The 15,533-nt window shown below is 51.5% G+C and overlaps 1 protein-coding gene across 7 annotated transcripts in view; it reads right to left on the reverse strand.

The window, feature by feature from the left end:
• Window positions 1–15,533, reverse strand: part of SIK3 (SIK family kinase 3) — a 170,689-nt gene that overhangs the window by 75,941 nt on the left and 79,215 nt on the right. For 5 of the 7 annotated variants that reach the window (XR_012677138.1, XM_075172842.1, XM_075172840.1 and 2 more), the window contains exon 1: window positions 14,820–14,962. The exons of 1 other annotated variant lie outside the window; for it this stretch is intronic. The gene's annotated coding sequence lies outside the window, so the exon portion shown is untranslated. Of the gene's footprint in view, window positions 1–14,819; window positions 14,963–15,505; window positions 15,527–15,533 lie in introns of those variants that run through there. One more of the 7 variants, XM_075172843.1, reaches the window with a different exon arrangement.

Below are 15,533 nucleotides of genomic sequence, written 5' to 3' on the forward strand. Positions count from 1 at the left end.
CGGCAGTGGAGCCAGAGGACAGGCGGCTTGTTAAACGCTCACGCATTCAACACAGAAACAACAGCAAGAGAACCAAAAAAACGCCATGGTCGTCAGTCAGTTCCTCTGCAGCCCGGGAGGGCATTTTGGGGAGGAATCCCATAAAAGAAGGCAGGGCAAGACCATGGCAGGAGGCAGACCACAGCTGGGCCGATAGTGCTTTTCCCATACAGGTTTCTAACGTCTTCCCGCGCGACAGAAAGACTGCTCGCAGGCTGGAGCCCCAGCCAGGCGCGTGACGGAGGTGCCCCCGCTCGGGCTAGCCTCAGCCAGGTGGACTGCAGCTGGTTGGCGCAGGGGGTTGGAACGCGGGCAGGTCGATGTGGCAGACAGCTGCCTCCGACTTCGTACCGGGTGACTCAGCGAAGTCACGCATCACAACGGGTTCTTGCTCAAGCCACGAATTAGTAGCACAGGAGAGTCTGAAAACGCCGAACCAAAGAGACGGCTCAGTACAAACAGGCCTCCTAACAACACATGCCGATCTTGCAGAGCCACTTGCACCCTTTTCTGTGCAAAGCCAGCTGAAACCAAAGGATCAAAACAAACAGAAGACTGGAATTGCCGTTCAAGACCTCGAAACACATTTAACAAAGGAAAAAAAAGCCTAGCAAAAAATAAAAAGCGATCTCAATCTTAACTGAGAATTGATCTTCCTAGTCTAATAAACAACTGGAGCCTCCTAGGCACCGAATGTCACCGCTCCAACAATTCAGATGCGCAGCCGAGGTTTCCACCTGTGAGGAGGAGGCGGCACCATGGGAGGCTTTTTTCAGAGCAGCCTTTGTTCTGGGACCCAGCAAAACACATCCCCTCAGCCCAGATCACTTTTCCCTCCAACTTGACAGGATCTGAATTCGGAGGACAGGAAGCAAGCTTTGTTTCAGGCAGCAAGAAGGGCGGTCTTAAAGCACGGACTAATGCGTAAGTTTTTCGACTTTGGAGACCTACATGTGATAAAACAAAACGCTGTTTACCTCAGAGACACGTAACTTGCTTTAAAATAGCCTGCTTGGGTGCCTCTGCAGAGCTCCTCTTGTTTGGACAAGCACGTTTGCTCTGGTGACTATTTGAATGATGACTCACTCGAACAAGCCAGGGCACCCTACCACACAAAACCCCAAACTGCTGACTTAGGGCTTGGGATGCAAATCCGCCAGGAAGCGGCGTTTCCCCGCCGAGGGCCGAGACGCCCAGACCTGGTCACTGCTGCACGTCGCAGCAGGACGGCCATTACAGCCAGGCTGCTCCGGGCACGGCACGAGGCAGCACTCCTCGTGCAGCTCCAAGCCACTGCTGAAAGAGAAGCTTTCGATCGAGTACGTGCGTGTACATTTATTAAATGTGACTGTAAACCATGTTTGGGGAAAGACTGGTATCTACAATGAAACAGTTAAGTCAATTCTAATGCTGTGAGACTAAAAGTAGAAAATGTAAAGCAGACTAGTAAAATGCAGCACTATAAAGAGAAAAAACCCTACTTCAGCTGCAGTTCTTGCCCTGAGGACGAATTCAAAGAGAAGACAACAGGAATAAGCAAATTTTATAAAATATTCTTGCTCTCATAGCACTTCTAAAGTTGCTTTTTTTCCTTTTAATATTTGTGCTCTGCAAAACTGACAGCCCGACTGCAGTTTCTTTGTTCGCCCTCTGAAGGGCTCGCGACAGGCGGGTGCAGGACCGCCTGCCCGGCACCTCGTCCCCTGCTCCTCCAGAGCCACGGCAGCGCCCGGCTCGGATGCAAGCCCGCGTCCGCCCCGCTCGCCTCGCTGGTGGCACTCCTCCAGCAACTTCCACTTTTGTCTCACGGAACATGTGAGAGCCACAACCCGTGACGAGCCCAGCAGTAATTGCCGTATCAATTTCGACGCTCCTTCGGCCAGAGCAACGCCTGTAACTGTAAACCGTAAACCTTTTAATATCCTGCTCAATTATGAAGAAAACAACTTCTGAGCAGCACTGCGGCAGCATCGTCCGGAGCCTGCTGCCGTTTATTCCACCGTCGACCTGGGACCTGGCTAGGGACGGCCAAACCACGCGTGGAGAAGTTGTGTTGAGAGATACTGTCAGGGGGGCAGAAGCAGAGACAGCTCTTCTACGTGTCAATGGTGATGTCAGTGCTGCTCAACCCTTTTCCTGCTGACCTCACTGAAGAGCACAAAATGCTGGAATGCACGGAATGAGAAGACAGATGAACAAACTGATGGCATGCCATCAGAACGTGATTTGGCGCTAGTGCAACCCGTGGACTGCTTACAAATCCGCGAGAAAGAGCCTAAGAATTAAGCAACTAAATTGGGCACTGTCATACAAAGTAGTCTTACAACCGCTCTCTGCTATTTACAAACAATTATCAAGGAAAGGTAAACAATCTGAATGACTGTTTGGAGATTACAAAACATTCCCATCCACTGTAGCCTTTAAAATGCAAGTCAGATGCTTTGCTGAAGCAAGAATGAGATCAGCAGAACTCGCTTCCAATCCCCGACGCCAAATCCTGAAGTTCATTGTCACCTTACCAGCCCTTGACAACGAAGGCAGCTTTTCTTGCCCAGGAATTCAGGGGCAGGTTTTGGAGACGCGCAGGCAAACAGCCTCGGGAAGGCTCCCACCTTGCTCCGCGCAGACCTGACCCGCTTTTGTCTGGCCACGCTGTGAACTGGGCTTTGTTGCTATGGTGAAAGCTCTGACACATTTCGTTTTCCCACTGATTTCCTGCTGCACTACAAACTACGGATGCTTTGCACCTCGCTGCTTATCGGTATGGTGACAAGGAACCCCACCAGCACCCACGCAAATGAAGAATGCGTTCGGCCGCGTGCTGTCCTTGCCTGGTCACTCTGCCAACAGCATTTAGTTACACCTCTCTTAAATAAAATCTCTCTTGCCCCATCTGTATCAGGATGGTTTAGGTACTCCATTCGTGTTTTCTCAGGACGTGCAAGATTTGATATACTTTTGAAGAGTTTATCTTGCATCCTAAACTCACCTGCCTTTAAATTAAGCCCTACAAAAGTTCAAGAAATCTGATCATCATTATCCAAAAACGCTGCTCTAGAGGAAAAACATGCATGCCTGTCCTGATTTTGATTGCAACAACTGATAATCCCAGTCTTTGGACAACCTGACAGCCAAACTCGGAGCGCCGAGTCCCTGCTGTCACACACGCTCTCACATCAGCTTCCACTCCCACACTGACTGGCAAGATGCAAGAGCTCTGATGGCTGAAACAAGGCAGGATTTTTGTAAACCTTGATCTGCAACAGAAAATCTGCAATTCTGCTCGCAGAGCAGAGCATGTTGACATCCTCAAACCAAACATGAATTTTAGGCCTGCCATTTCCCACAACATGTTTCAGAAAGAAGTACTAACAGCTGCTTCCCTATCCTCCTGGAGACATTGAAGCACAGTCAGTAAATCCCTTACACTTCCACAGCCTCTTGCAAGAGTCACCCACTAACCTCGTGTCCTGAGAAAAAACAAACAGTATTTGCAGATGAAGGATGATTAGTTTCCGTATGTTCTCAAGCAGCTCTAAGATTCTCAGCTGAAGTTTTCCCAAAGCTAATACTTGGTACGAACCTGATGTTGTTCCATGGGCTCTACCAGCACATCTTCTGAAACATTTTTTCCCAAATTGCTTGTCTTGCTGTCATCGGATTCGGAGCAGAGCACACAAGAGTGACCACTGCCAACAAAAAAGATGGACTAAAGGGTGTGTTTCTCCAGGGAACTCACCCGTATGGGACAACACACAGGTTTCCCAGGTCTTGGAAAATCTATCAAAAGGAACTAGACAATTTAATGACCCTCATAATTAGAGGCTGCATCCCACCCTCCCCTTTAGAAAAGGTGGTACGGTTTCAAATCCCACACGGCAATTCCTGAACCTCCATATTTTCCTTTCAGCTCCCATGAAGGAACTAACTTCATACCCGACTGTCTCAACAGTCAATGGTAGCTGAAAACAACGATCCAGTTTTGTCTGCGGTACCAAACCGGGAACAACAGCGCACACACACAAACAACGGAAAGTAGAGATTAAGGCCCACATGTCTAGCAAATGACTCAGAAACTGCAGAAGCGCCTACTGAGTGGGAAAATACCTATAGTCAGTCTTCACTTGTCTTTTTACTGTGTAATGGGAGTCTCAACTTGGATGAAAAAATAGTAGTATTTTGTTCTGACTAAGCGTAGGTTTCCACGCGTACCTCAGCTGCTGTGGGAAACGCACATCCCTGCGACTCTGCCAGGGCAGTGGGCACACAACACCCACGCACCAGAAAACTCGTGGAGGTAGCTACCGTGATTTCCTTCTCCTCCACCAACTTTGTATTTTCTAATAATACAAAACAGCTGAACTAACCAGCAGAAAGGAAAAGTTGTTGGTTTGTTTTGGTTTTTTTTTAATCTTACACTTCCCAAAGCAGCTCAGGTGAAAAACAACCACTGCGGAAGCCAAATATTAAAATCCTTGTACACGACCAGAATGATTTTCATTAGTTTCCAATGAGATTGTGCTTGAAAACAAACAGTTGCTGTATAACTGACAACCACCTCGCTGTGTCAAAATGCTTGAGATGCAAGAACATAGACGGGCTTTGTACAGCTAAGAACATATTCCTTAACGGCTACTGGGTAACGATTCTATTTGTTTAATGGTACATTTACATGTGCAAAAAACCAGTAGTACGAGCGAATCAGTCGTATTGGGGGGAGCAGGAGGGAAGCCCTGCGACCTCAAAAACTGCTGAAACCAGCTACAGCTGTTACAAGCCTCAGGGGTGCAGAAGATACCAGATACAATAGGAGCAAAGGAACACTATTGTCTTCTGGCCACCTGGTAACGAGAAAGCCTACCGTAAATCAAGTGGCACATTACCCTTTCCATGTTCCTAGGCAGGGGAAAGGCCAGGACAACTCCCTGCAGCAGCCCCAGTGGCTCCGGCAAGCGGCACGGCCAGCGCAAGCTTTGGGTTAGCGAAAGGCAGCCTCGGCCGGGAGGTGCCGCGCACACTGCCAGGGGCCCTGCCTGTCCGCGGCCCTCCGCTCCAGCTGATAACCCCGACAGAGCCACTTGCAAGATTACAGCCCAAGGACTTCCCACAAACACGGACAGAGAGGAAGGACTAAGAACAAAGACTAATATTTTTCGTCTTCAGTGAAGAGCTTAAACTACAATTTAGGAAGCACAGAAACATGGCCATGCTGTTACGGTAATTGGTCAAAAGGCAAACATTTTTCTATAGCACTAATTATTTCAGTGCAAAGGTAACTATGGACAAGGTTAGAGATCAGTGCCTCTTTCTGTCACGGTAGCGCACCAACCCACAGAGCGGACATTTCAAGCCAAGAGACCGGCTGGTAGCGTAGCTCAGTAGTTTAGCTGGCAACTGCCTGGACTGTTTTACCTCCAAGGCAGTTAGCAATCCCAGGCCTCAAGGCAAAGGTATGCACAGAACCTTTCCTGAAGAGACAGCAAAGAGGAGAAGCGAACAAACACGCGATGAAAAGTGGCATTGCTAGCTAAAGGAAAGCACGGACGAACACCTTTGTAAGAATTTAGACACACAGATGACGAGAGCCATTTTTCCACCCAGTTTCTTCACTTCCGTTACAATGCAGAAGATCGAAACCAGCTATGCCTACCTCCCCTAGGACGCACGCACACGCGCTGCCCTCGCAAAGGTAACCTGCGCACCACCGCCACTCCAGAGTCCTGCGAGCCTTTGCGAGCAGCACGATACCTGAACAGACTGTACCCTCCCATCCCACAGACGGGAGTTGGCTTCAAATTAGATCACTGCTGCAGTTCAGCGTGTTATCTGCTCAGACTTCACACACAGTTACATACAGCTTGTCAACTTATTCCTTCCATTAAAAAGACTTACGATGCTGTGAAATGCTACAATTAGTTTTTAGGTGAAGCCTCATCAGCTTCAATTCAGCTGCCTTTGCCCATCAGCAAGAAGCCTTAGGACTTGGAAGACACTGTCCCCTGAGAGGGACCAGAAACACACCTGGAACTACCTGATGAGCCTGAACACAGGCAAAAAATTCAGAAACGCTTCAGGCTAAATGACAGTAGATCCCTGAGTCTTAAAAAAAACCCCTGTGCCCGCAGCACAATGGCGATGGTTCTTTCACAGGCCCGTCACTGCTGTGCCTCTATACATCTTACATACATATTTCTGCACACAACATTCTATGCACGGGAAGAGGCTATCCAGGAAACGATATAGGTGAAAGTCCAAGTCAGCCAAAGAGTGAGCACAAGCTGAGAGAGACTTGTTTAGGTAAGGAAAAACCTTAAAAAAATGCGTCTTCCCTTCTGTTGCAGAAATCCACGTGCACTTTCTCAGCCTTGAAAACACTTCACTGGGTCCGTCTCGTTCAAAACTACTTCCAATAGGACTAACCATATTTTAAAAGTTCTTGGAAGGAGACATGAAACATCCATCTGTTTGCTGTAAGGCAGCAGACGTACGCAGCCTCCAAATCCAGACTTTAATTGAAATACTTTAATCTGCTGCCGCAGCCCCACATTCTCTTTTATTCCCAGTAGCACCAAGGCGTGCGTTCTCCTAATGGAGCTCTGACAGTCGTCCTGTGCCTGGCCCTCTGTCAAACCACTCTAGCCTCCAGCTCCGGGCCCACAGTCGCATGCTGATACCCTACAGAGAGTCCTTTTCTTCCAAACGATCTTCAAAACTCAATAATTAATGTACTATAGCTGCATCAGATACTTTAAGAAGTTGAAGGCAGAGCTTCCAATTGCCAAACCATACATGAAAGCAGCAAACGTCAAGGAGATATGGAACTACAATGAAAACATTAAACTGGACTGTCAATAACGCAGTCATCTTTTGCATTACACAATACCAAAATTTAGGCCAGTCGCTTCATCCATCTGCAAATCAAGACAATAACTCAATGCACACAGATTGCTTCTGTGAGTAGGCCCTATTTAGATGGCCGAGGCAGCATTCAGCCGCCTTGTTTGGCTTTGGGAAGTTGGTCGCGCCAGGCTCCCACTCCAGTCGCTGGAAAGAAACGGGCAATTTTGCTCAGCGGCTCGGCTGACCTATTTCAGGGTGTGCTGAATCACCCTCCAGGCAAGCCTCCTTCTCCCACCGGCCGACCCCAGGCATTGATATCCAAAGCCAGGTGAAACACATCCCGCTTCAGCTGCACTTTCCACTGCACCAGAAGAGCATCTACGTCCTCGCTTTATTCTTCTGCGGTGCCTGCCCGCCAGCTCCTTCACATAGATTCTCGGGAACTGCAGCTCCCCGACTCCCGTGGGGAGGTTTTCCCAGCCTCCGACAGCCTTCACAAACTCTGCCCACACGACAGCCGCTCTGCACGACGCGAGGCATAAATACCTTTATGCACTCCAGCTAAGGGGCACGAAACCAACGCTCGTATTTATACCTTCAATTTCATTTCAAACCTTTAATGACCAAAACGCCTTCAGGAGGAGTATCTACACTCCCACCACCTGCATACAATAACCAAGCTGTATCAATAATCAAAGCTACCACGGCCACCGACTACAGATGTAAGCCCGCTTCCCCATAGTAGAGTTCTGCACCTCACAGGGAGGGACGCTGGAGTGACTCCGAACACACCCGTGCTATGCTAGGACCAGGTCTTTTCTACAGTTCTTCAGCGTTATGAGAACCCCATACCCAAACTGCAGCTGCCCAGGCTGGTAATTGTCCCCAACACTGGACGCAGAGGCCGCCAGGACAACCAGAAGCAACAGCAACATTTCAGCATGATCAGGACACGTGCTCTGCAAGAATTAAACTCTTGAAGATAACGTCCGGCAAGGTATGCCACCGAACGTCACGGGAAAACCTACGGGCTCCCAGCAAGATCCACCTTGGTGGCAGATGCTCGGGCTGCCCCAGGATCTCCTGCCCATCCTCTGAACGCTGCTGATGAGCAGAGCAGAGCAAAGCTGGGCTCGTCTCCCCCCACAGACGCAGGCAAATGCTGTGCTATTTTTGAGCACAATGTGTCAGTTCCACTGGGTGTGGGAGTTTGTTTGTGTGGGTTAGTATGATTCGACTACTTTGAAACTTGGCTGAAGCCACATAATTCCCTTTTTATGGAACCCCTTTGATGGCCATTTAACAGAGAGGGTGAGGTTTAGCCTCAACTATAGAGACTTGGGGTCAGAGTTACTCGAAAAAGACACATAATGACTAATAATGAATCAGCCTTCAGTGATTTCTTCATTTAAGTGTTAATGCAGCACATTAAACCCCTGGACGGGGATCAGCAGAAAGGCCCTGTCTGTAATAAATGAGTACAATGGCTTAACTAGAGAATTTCCAAGTTGCTCTACTTAAACCCGTGCAAGCTCCAAAAGGAGACACTGGAGTCGGTTTAACCCTTGCTCGCGTACGTTCAGCCGAAGGCAGCACCTTGCTCGCGCCGTACAGACGACAGTGGGACTGACAGACGACAGCGCCCGTCACGCTCACAAGGGGAAGTCAGAATTCACACGAGAACCTCTTCAGCCAGGGAGAGCTTCCACTACAAGCTATAACTTCTACTCTGCTGGCAACACTGGAGCAAATTCCTAAAGCTTTACTTTCATGGGGGAAAACATACAGTTGTTACGCAAGCGCCTTGACAAGAGCAAGAAGGGGGGAGCTGCTTGGGCTAGCAGATTTCTACAGCAATTGCACAAGGCTGATACACGACCCAGTGAGGGTACGTGGGGAAAAAGGAGTGTAGCTGCTGCTTCCCTGTAAAAGTATCTGATAGCCAAGGAGCCCAGTCTCCCAGCAACATACTGCTATTTCCTTATTTCCTTCTAATGCGATTCCTCCTTCAAACACAAATGAGAATACAGGCTCTAGAAACCCTAATCAGGCCTCCACGGCGTTCACAAAGCCTGTGCAAGACACCTACCAAGAAAAGAGACACCCATCCCTTTTTGTGTCACAGCCATTCCTCTTCCCGCTCCTGCCAGTGGCAACTACTTTTCCTCACAGGGGCAATTTCTGTACCTGCCCAAAGATACCACCACCCTGCTGACCGGCGTTTGTTTTGCTCCCACAGCCCCGTCTTGTCGGCTGCCGTAGCAGCCCCAAAGCTCTGGCACAGCAAACATTTGGGAGGAAGGGATACTGGACAGGAGGTGGGTGGCAGCCAGGCTGAAGAGCTAGAAACGATGTACCCGCCTCACCCCCCAATTAAGCTAATAGCAACACAGCTGCGAAGCAGGTACTAATTATCCTGGCTCTTTGAGACTACTCCCCCTGCCCGAAAAGGCTCAAGGCAGGACAGGTGCCGTAGGCCCATTCGTTCACCCTGCCCCTGCAGGAACACTACCGCTGTCAGCTGGCTCTCCTGGCCCCGCTTCTAAGCGCTTGCACTGTTAGACTCACCAAGAAGAAGCCTGGTCTCAAATTTGATCGTGCTTTTGCATTAATCTCTTGGTAATCATATGTTATTTGCTGCAGCAAGAAAAATGTTGTAATGAAACATATAATGTCACTACCTCGGCCGGCAGTTGATACAGTTAATGCCTCTGTGAGGTTTAAGAAATATTCCCTCTTATCCCCACTGTGGCAACTATGCTTAGCCAAAGTCCATTTCTAGCTTTTAGGCTTTTACTAAATCTCCGCACCAAATGAGAACTAAAATACAACTCTTCTGCAGCACACAAATGATGAGAACAAAGGCCACACGAGCAGCAGTATAATAGATGCCTGAGGAATTAGCGATCCACAACCATCAGCCTTTCTCACAGCCAAGAGAAATAAGCAGGACAGGTGAAGCACCCACTAACACTAAAAAAGAAAACGATTTAAAAGGTGACCGTGCGAGGCTCTCACACAGCTCATTGTGAAACGAGCAGCACCGGCATTGAACAACTTCCATTTGACACAATGACGATGAATCATGGCACACCGGCATGCAGCCTACTCGGAGATTATCACACTCGGCGTGCTGGCTGGAGGAAGCGATCTGCGGTCATCCCTTAGCCACGTGCCTCGCTGCTGCACGTTGGAGGTAGGGAAGAGCAGGACAGAGCAGCCGCCAAGACTCTTCCACCCACTAGGCTGAGAGCGCTTCGCATTTGAGGAGAGAGGAATCCAGACAAGCCGTCACGGCTTCTTGAGCCTCCCGCCTTCAGCAACCAAAGCATGCCAAATGGAGCCCGATTCCTTCCAGAGCAGCAAAGCCTAATTATGAATAAAGTCTACCAGCTGGATGTTTATCCTGGTTTTAAGTGCCACAGTGCCCAGCTCCAAGAATTTCAGCGCAGACTTTGTTCTGCTGATGACTCCAACTCCCCCAAAGACAAGCCACAGAAACTAAGCCGGTTCTCTCACGGACGGGAACGTCCTCTCCAAGTAAAAGCAGAGATGCCTCCCGTTCTCCAGAAAAGGCTCAGCTCCTTAAAAACCTAGAAAAAAAAATCAGCCTAATTCTAGCCCTTCTCCAATTGTGCTTGTGATGGTAGAAGAAGGGCTACGTTCTGCCAAGGATTAAAGCATCACGGGTTTGCGTTACTATCCAACAAAACAACTCCAGGTAGCCCCTTAAACAGGATGCCATTATGCACAACTAGTCAAACTTGTTGCTAGCTTTGTCCGTTACGTAGCTATTACTTAAAATGCTCAGGAACTCAAAAATAAGTGGACAACCAGCCTGGAAGAAGCTGAGACAGCACAGCAGGAAGATCTCTGGACTTGGGAGGTAGCCATGTTCTCCCAGGACTGTGAATTCTTAGCTGCACTTCAAGAGAAAAACGGAGGCGAAAACTAATACTCATCTCCCAATGAAATGCTCAATACCTGCAGCGCAATGGTTTGAACTCGCAGAATAAGGGAAGGCTTAACGTTTACAGTAATGTATTACTTGCAACAACATCAGAGGGGCAGCTCAACCGTGGCAGGTACGCTCCGCAGCCTGGCTAGGTCTCCAGTCACGCTGTAGCTAGCGGAAGGGAAGGAACAAGAACAGCAGAGAGCGCTTTCAGCATTGCACAGCAGCCACAGCGGTCCCTCTCCTCCCTCCTCATCCCCAACAGCTCCCAAAGCCTGCAACGCAACATCCAAAGAGCACGGGAACATAAGGTACGTGCTTCACAGCGCGTTCACGAAGACCCCCCTGTTCACGTACACCCATCAACCCTTAGGAAAAAACGGGGCGTTAAAAACAACTCCAGTGTCTGAACAGAGCTGGAATTCTAATGAAGTCGCTTGGATGATTTATAAGTGGAAATTGTGTGGAAAACAATTCATTCAGTGGGTCACTCAGGAGATTTTTAGAACAGAAACAAGAAAGGGTTTCTTGTGAAAGATGGGAAGAGACAAAGGAAAGGGGGACAGAAGGCAGGAAACAGAAAAGGAGAGATGCAGCAAGATATCCTGCAGGTGCCCAATTAATCCTAGTCAGAGAAGCGGCTCCAGTTCCTGTCCAGCCATCAGAATAGCGCTCTCTTACAGAGCACAAGATTCCAACTTTGCATAACCAGGGACTGAATGTAAATTGCTGGCTTGGTTAATACATAAATTGTCGACTGTTCCCTTCTATTTCATCAGTTCCAGCAGAGACAATTATGAATACAGGCCTCCTGCCCTTTAGGATGATTAACATTCCCTTCCGTTAGTGTCCCCAACGCTGCTGACCCACATTCAACTTGTGAAATTCAGTTGTATGTAAACTGCAATGTTCTGTGTCAGCAGTATGCGCCAGACCATTAGAGCCAGGCGCACACAGCACACGCTCCCCTCCTCTCTGTAAATAAACGCAGTCCTCAGTTTCAAAACGGCTAGAAAAATCCCGGTCCCTTAACACACGAACAGGCACCAAACTATTCTCTGCTTTTCTTTTTTAGGGAAAAGGGGACGCAAGCCAGGAATGCTCGCTGTTATCTTCGATGCCCTGTCAAAGTCCGCTCGACCTGGTAAATGTCCGTAGGAAAGGAAAACAGATTCCAACGCCTCATCAACAGACCACCTTTAAATTCAGGAGCAGCAATGAACACAAGCCTTCATAGTTACTCATTTCACCTTCTTGAAAAGGTCTAAAAGACAGGGTACGATATATTTTTAAGCTTACAGAGACGTTCGCACTGGAATTCCTTTCGAGACATCAGACGAGCTCGGTTCCCAAGGAGGGGCCGTGACGAGCAAACCAGCTTTCCTCTAAGAGAATGTGACACGGGGTCAAGTTTGTGCAGGGATTTGGTGGCTATATTTGAACGTTGCCCGATTCTTCCACGCAGCTACTACTGGAAGAGATCGCCTCAGGAAGGGGCTGCCAGCACGCTCAGCAATTGGGCTATGTTTGCGTTTCGTGATCAAAGAATTCTTTCAGATCACTGAATGGGACCATTTTGCCAAGGCTTTACTTTCTTCTAAGTCATTTCCATTAAGTCAAACTATTAAAAGTATTACCGTGATGAAAACAAGCTCTCGGTAGCATTATTTTGTATTCCCGCTGCCATTCAAAAAAGCCTTCCCGTACAGATTCGCCCTTTCCAATGCATTTTACACCTATCTCCCCCGAAACCTCATGAGTCCCAGAGCTCGAAACAAGCAGCTCCTCTCTCCTTCCCCACTCCTCTCCCAGAGTCAGCAGCGACGGCCCCCTCAGCGAAGGAAAAGTACCGAAACAACAGTGCTCAAGGTTTGCAGGCAAAAAACTATCCATTTGCTCGTGCTCCTCTTCACGGGCTGGGATTTGAAAGGAAACCTGACCTCAGAGTTGAGAAAGCTTCCAGGTCAAGTTTCAGCTCCAAGCTATTCCAGCTCAGCCTTCCAGGCACCGGCACAGCCGAACAGATGGCAGTTGTTCCGGCACAGGTATTTCCCCAGCCTCGGAGAGCACTCGGAGTTCAGAGGGATTGCATCTCCTCCTCGCAGTGCAGGGAAACGTGCAAGCACACCAAACCTGCCACTGTAGGAACGCGCGCGCTCCACTAGGCTCATGGGCAGAGGCAACTACAAAACCTACATCCCACCAGAAAAGAGCTTCCTAAAGCCAACAAACTACCCTCCGTCACTTCACAGCAGTAGAAACAGCAGTAAGCCGCTGTTTAGTAGAGCACGAGTTTTTCAAGCTTAGCGTCCTCGTCCATCATCCATAAACAATGCGTAAAATCCAGCCTCGGCCCTGTCAACGTTGAACAGGATTTCCAGACAAAATTTGTGTGCGTTTTGCTATTCTTCAGAAAAAACAACTATTCCCATGCAAAAGACGGTCTCCGCTTTGGTATTTTGCAAACTTCAGAGTTAGCACCACTCAAAAGAAACCTTGACTCAAGGAGGGAGGCTGGAAACAGGAACGCAGCTTGTAGCTACAGGAGTGATCTCTACTCGAGAGGATCAGTCTCCTGCATTTGAAGCATCTGAACTTACCGCCCCTGCTTCTACCGGCAAAGTTCAGCTTTATAATGGGGAAAACAATGGCCGAGCCCTGCACAAAACAACAGCAGCTGAAGCGCAGGTTAGATTGCAGCATCTAGCACTTGAAGGCACAGAAAGAGACGTCAGTTTATACAAGATAGACAAATATAACCCAATTCTGAAAAGAACTGTCCAGGAGGTATTAAGTAACTGATTTTTAAATAGCCCCTGAAATTAATTTTGCTTATTTACCTGGGCACAAAGCCAGAGTTTCAACAAATGAAAGTAACTTTGGACTCACACCGACATTTCAATATAATGCGACTCTTGAAATTTACAGGAGGACAACGAAAGCACACAAGCCAAAGCCTTCCTCACGGCCCCCACCTGCAGCGCTTCCAAGGTGCTACTACGGCAGCCCAGAGCAGCCTAGTCGCGCAGGCGAGCGGGACTGAGTTAAGGCCTGTCCGCTCCCCGCTGCCTTCCCATCCCCAGTTCTGCTTCCAGCGCCATTTCCAGCCTGCAACAGTTTCCGAAGACGACTCCGGTACCGCCGCCAGCAGCCTGGTGCAACCACCAGGTTGCCGGTGCAGCACCAGCACATGCCGCAGGACAAACCCTCCGAAAGAGCACGGCGTGTAGACAAAATCGCGACCGTTGCAGCGGTATTTTTGCTCCTCGCGGGTCTCCCGCCACGTTCCGACGGCTAACGGAGCAGGCGAGGCTGCTGAGCCCGGAGGGGAGCCCGTACCTGGAGACACCTGCGCTCCAGAACCGCTCCCCCAGCAAGCCCCTTCTCGCGCCGCTCCTTGCGGTTTGCTGCACGGCCCTGCAAGACTCAAACAGAACAGTTTCCCACAGCCCTCCTCAAAGCAAGGCTGATGGCGCTGCCCTCTACGTCAGATGGCATCCCCGCGTTCACAAAACACCCAGCTGTTCCTCCTCCGTACCTAGCCCGGTAAAATCAGACACACGGAGACAAAACGAACGGCAGGACCACCCGTAACAAGCGCCCGCGCTGGCAGGCGGCGAGTTCCGCTCGCCGCGGTGTCACGGAGCCCGCGGCCGAGGCGAGGGGCCCGGTGACAGCTGCCCCGGCTCTGCCCCCGCTCGCCCTTGCGCTCGGAGCCACGGCGAGGCCAGAAACCGCATCTTCTGCGGCCGGCCACCCGCGCCGGCGCCGGCCGCGCGGGGCGGGCGGCCCGGCAGGCCACAGGGGGCTCCGGCGGGCCCCGGCCGAGCCACCCGCGGGCTCGGGGCCGGCCCCACGCGCGGCGGGGCAGGCAGCGCTCTCCTCCGCGCCGCCCGCCCCGGCAGCCCGAGCCGCGCCGCGGGGCCCCGGCCCCGTCGGCGCCCCCGCCGGCAGCCCGCGGCCCCACGCGTGCCGGGCCCCTCACCTTGGCCCGGGTCACCAGGTGCGTGGCCAGCTTCACGACGGCGAAGTTGCCCTTGCCGATGGTCCGCTCGATCTCGTAGTAGCCGATGCGGGCGGGCCCGGGGGGCCGCGGGGGCGGCGGGGCCGGGGGCAGCCGCGGGGCCGGAGGGGGCCCCCCCGCGCCGCTCGCCGCCGCCGCCGCCGCTGCAGCCGCCGCCGCCATCTTGTTGCGAGGAGCAAACCCCCCCCCTCGGGGCTGCGGCACCGCGTGAGCTCATCCGCGGGGGGGGGGAGGAGGGCGGGCGGCTGCCATGGCAACCCCGGGGGGCGGGCCCGGTGACGCCGGCGCCGCCGTGACGCGCCCGCGCGTCACCGCCCGCCGCCGCTCCGCATTGGCGGCGGGGGCGGGGCGGGGCCGGGGAGGGCGCCCCCGCGTGGAGGGCAGGAGGCGCAGGCGACGCCGAGCCCGGCGGTCCGGGGGCTCGACCAACAGGAAAGCGCCAACGGGGAGCGACACCCCCCCGCCCCCCGGCCACGCCCCGCGGCGCGGTGGCGTCACACCCCATCGCTGACGGCTTTCTGGGCCGGCCAGGCGCCGCCCAGCAGCGCCCCCCGGCCTCCAGGGACCCCCCCCAGAGGTTTGCGGGGGACGGGGCGGCCCCGCAGCCCAGGCCCCGAGGCGTCCACGCCGCCCCGGCCACGCCTCACCTCGCCGACGGGAGAATGACGCGGCGGA

Source organism: Calonectris borealis, chromosome 24, assembly GCF_964195595.1.
Source record: "Calonectris borealis chromosome 24, bCalBor7.hap1.2, whole genome shotgun sequence".
Taxonomy (NCBI): Eukaryota; Metazoa; Chordata; class Aves; order Procellariiformes; family Procellariidae; genus Calonectris; species Calonectris borealis.